We start from the raw sequence: 3,362 nt of genomic DNA on the forward strand, positions 1-3,362 counted from the left end.
GTGTGTTTATTTCCAAGACATTACATATCTGTCTTTCTCTTCTAGCTTCTCTGCTGTGTTGTTTCACTGTGTCTTTATTAAGACCTTGAGAACATCGTTCTTGTGGATCTTCTTCCTCCTAGCTTCACATGGAGTTCGTCTCGGATGGACCGCAACATGATCACGGTCATGAGCTGGCCAGGTGATCGACTTCTTCGACCGCCGCGACTTTTCTGCGACTCACGCCGTCTCCGAAAAAACTGTACCTCTACAAGGAGTTCAACCTCAGCCCACTCCCAACATGGCCGCCGCCACGCGGCTCAAAGTGGAGCCCGTAAAACCCCAGTTACGAGTCGCCACATCCAGATTCCAGGTCAGTCTAGGCAACTCGCTTGAGGTGATCTCCTGGTGCCTGACTATAAATACCACAACCCCAATATCTCTGTGTACGGGAACAGTGTTCCTGGACTGACGGGTCCTGCAGGAATCTACCAGCATAGAAAAGACGGCCTATAACTGCGGTCTCTGAACTAACGCAGGTAACAGCGAGTGGTTGGATCAACTCACCCCGCTACCACCCGACGCGGGGAAGGTCGGGGCGAAAAAAACAAACAGCATTTTGAGAAGAAATCTCCGCTCTTTTAAGAAACTCTTCAAGGGAAATCGACAGCCAATCAGAGCGTGGACACCGGGGGTGATAGCCCGGCAACCAGTCCAAATCTCCTCCCCCACATCGTTGGGAACCAATAGTATGGAGGAGATGAATAACCTTGAAGTCATGGTGAAAACAACAATGAAGAGTAAGAAGTTTTAAAAAGAGCCTGAGGAGTGTTTCTCAACAGACTGTCAACCACAACGATGACAGTAAGTTGTTTTCTTCTCATAAGCTAGTATTTAATCTCATCTCTATCCTCTCTCTCCCTCTCTCTCTCCCCACTCTCGTCTGTCCTCCGTACTCCTTCCTCTCCCCCTCCTCTCCCTCTCCTCTCCCTCCCTTCTCCCTTCTCCCTCTCCCTCTCCTCTTCCTTCCCTCTCTTTCTCCTCTCCTCTCCTCTCTCCTCCCTCCTCCCTCTCTCTCCCTCTCCCCTCTCCTTCTCTCTTCCTCTCCCTCTCTCTCCTCCCTCTCCTCTCTCCCTCTTTCCCTTCTCCCTCTCCTTCTCCTCTCCCTCTCCTCTCCCTCTTCCCTCTCCTTCTCCCTCTCCTCTCTTCCTCTCCCTCGTTTCTCCCTCCCTCTCCCTCTCCTTCTCCCTCTTTCTCTTCTCCCTTCCTTCTCCTTCTCCTCTCCCCTTTCCTCCTCTCCCTCTCCTTCTCCCTCTCCCTCCCTTCTCCTCTCCTTCTCCCTCTCTCTTCTCCCCTCTCCTTTCTTCCTCTCCCTCTCCTCTCCCCGTCTCCCTCTCCCTCTCCTTCTCCCTCTCCCTCTCCTATCTCCCTCTCCTTCTCCCTTTCTCCTCTCCTTCCCCCTCTCCCTCTCCCCTCCTCTCCTTCTCCCTCTTCTCTTCTCCCTCTCTTCTCCCTCTCCCTTCTCTCCCTCTCCTTCTCTCTCTTCTCCCTCTCTCCCTCTCCTTCTCCCTCTCCTCTCCCTCTTCCTTCTCCTTCTCCCTCTCCTCTCCTCTTCCTTCTCCCTCTCCTCCTCATTTGTCTCCTTCTCCTCTCTCCTTCTCCTCTCCTTCGTTCTCCTCTCCCTCTCCTTCTCCCTTTTCCTCTCCCCTCTCCTTCCCTCCCTCTCCTTTCTCTCACCCCCTCTCTCCTCTCCCTCTCCTTCTCCCTCTCCTTCTCCTCTCCCTCTTCCCTTCCCTCCCTTCTTCCTCTCCCTCTCCCTCTCCTTCCCTTCTTCCTCTCACCTCTCCTCTCCCTCTCCCTCGCCTTCTCCCTCTCCCTCTCCCTCTCCCTCTCCTTCTCCCCTTCCTTCTCCCTTCTCCTTTCTCCCTCTCCCTCTCCTTCTCCCTCTCCTTCTCCTCTCCTCTCCCTCCCCTCTCCTTCTCCCTCTCCTTCTCCCTCTCCTTCTCCTCTCCCTCTCCTTCTCCCTCTCCTCTCCCTCTCCTTCTCCCTCTCCTTCTCCCTCTCCTTTCTCTTCTCCCCTCTTCCTTCTCCCTCTCCTCTCCTTCTTCCTTCTCCTTCTTCCTTCTCTTCTCCTTCTCCCTCTCCTTCTCCTTCTTCCTTTCTCTCTTCTCCTTCTCCTTCTCCTTCCTCCCTCTCCTTCTCTCCTCTCCCTCTCCTTCTCCCTCCCTCCCTCTCCCTCTCCTTTCTCCCCTTCTCCTCTCTCCTCTCTCTCCCTCTCCTTCTCCCTCTCTCTCCCTTCTCCCTCTCCTTCTCCTCTCCTTCTCCTTCTCCTCTCCTTCTCCTTCTCCTTCTCCCTCTCCCTCTCCTTCTCCCTCTCCTTTCTCCCTCTCCTTCTCCTTCTCCCTCTCCCTCTCCTTCTCCCTCTCCTTCTCCTCTTCCCTCTCCCTCTTCCTTCTCCCCTCTCCTTTCTCCCTCTCTTCTCCCTTCTCCCTTCTCCCTCTCCTCTCCTTCTCCCTCTCCTTCTTCCCTCTCCCTCTCCATCTCCTTCTCCCTCTCCTTCTCCCTCTCCTTCTCCCTCTCCTTCTCCCTCTCCTTCTCCCCCTCTCCTTCTCCCTCTCCCTCTCCCTCTCTTCTCCCTCTCCCTCTCCCTCTCCCTCTCTCGTCGTTAGTCAATATATTTCTGTTTACCTCAAGTCATTTAACCATTGCACTATTTTCCTCCCTCCCTCTTTCATTCTTTCTTTCAGGCGTACAGAGCCGTAGGCCATCAACAAAGAACAGTTGTAGTCTATCCTGATTCAAAACCTGAGTCAATCCGGATTCAAACCACCCCACTCAACTGGTTCTCTGTGGGCTTCCATAATACCTTTGGGATCTGGTGCAATAATTACTATAATGTGTCAATTCTACTTGCTCTGTACAGAGATATTCTACGGACAAAGAGAGCCTTCCTGTGCCGCTAAGCTGAGATCGGCGATCGGTGAAACAGCCCCCAGGCACATTAGTTGTTGTTTTCCTTTTGAGGAAAAGAGCATCCGTGTTTGAAGTAACGTCTTTGTTGTCGTAATAGTGTAAGTGGACGTGGCGGTTTCATCACGGTGGATTCCAGGTTGAAGAAGCCCTGTGTCACTGAGCACCAAGTCTGTGATACTTACTTACCATGTAAAGAATAATGTCATGTTGCCTTGTGAAGTCTTGTATGTAATTAATGTGACTTTTAGGTGTGTGTTTCATGCTGTGACCAACGTACGTCAATGATAAGTGGATTGTGGAATGGATTTGAATGGATATTTGAGTGTGTGTTTATTCAGTACATTAAAAAAATGTTTTTCTGAGTTTTCTAGTCGTGTAACATTTGTGGTCTGATTCGCCAGTGGTAGTTA

General features: G+C 51.9%; 1 pseudogene; it reads left to right on the forward strand.

Annotated features, from left to right (window-relative positions):
* Window positions 1-495, forward strand: part of LOC112077965 (protein FAM83F-like) — a 7,847-nt pseudogene extending 7,352 nt beyond the window's left edge.
* Window positions 496-3,362: the final 2,867 nt, after the last annotated feature.

This window comes from Salvelinus sp. IW2-2015, unplaced genomic scaffold (genome assembly GCF_002910315.2).
Source record: "Salvelinus sp. IW2-2015 unplaced genomic scaffold, ASM291031v2 Un_scaffold5100, whole genome shotgun sequence".
Taxonomy (NCBI): domain Eukaryota; kingdom Metazoa; phylum Chordata; class Actinopteri; order Salmoniformes; family Salmonidae; genus Salvelinus; species Salvelinus sp. IW2-2015.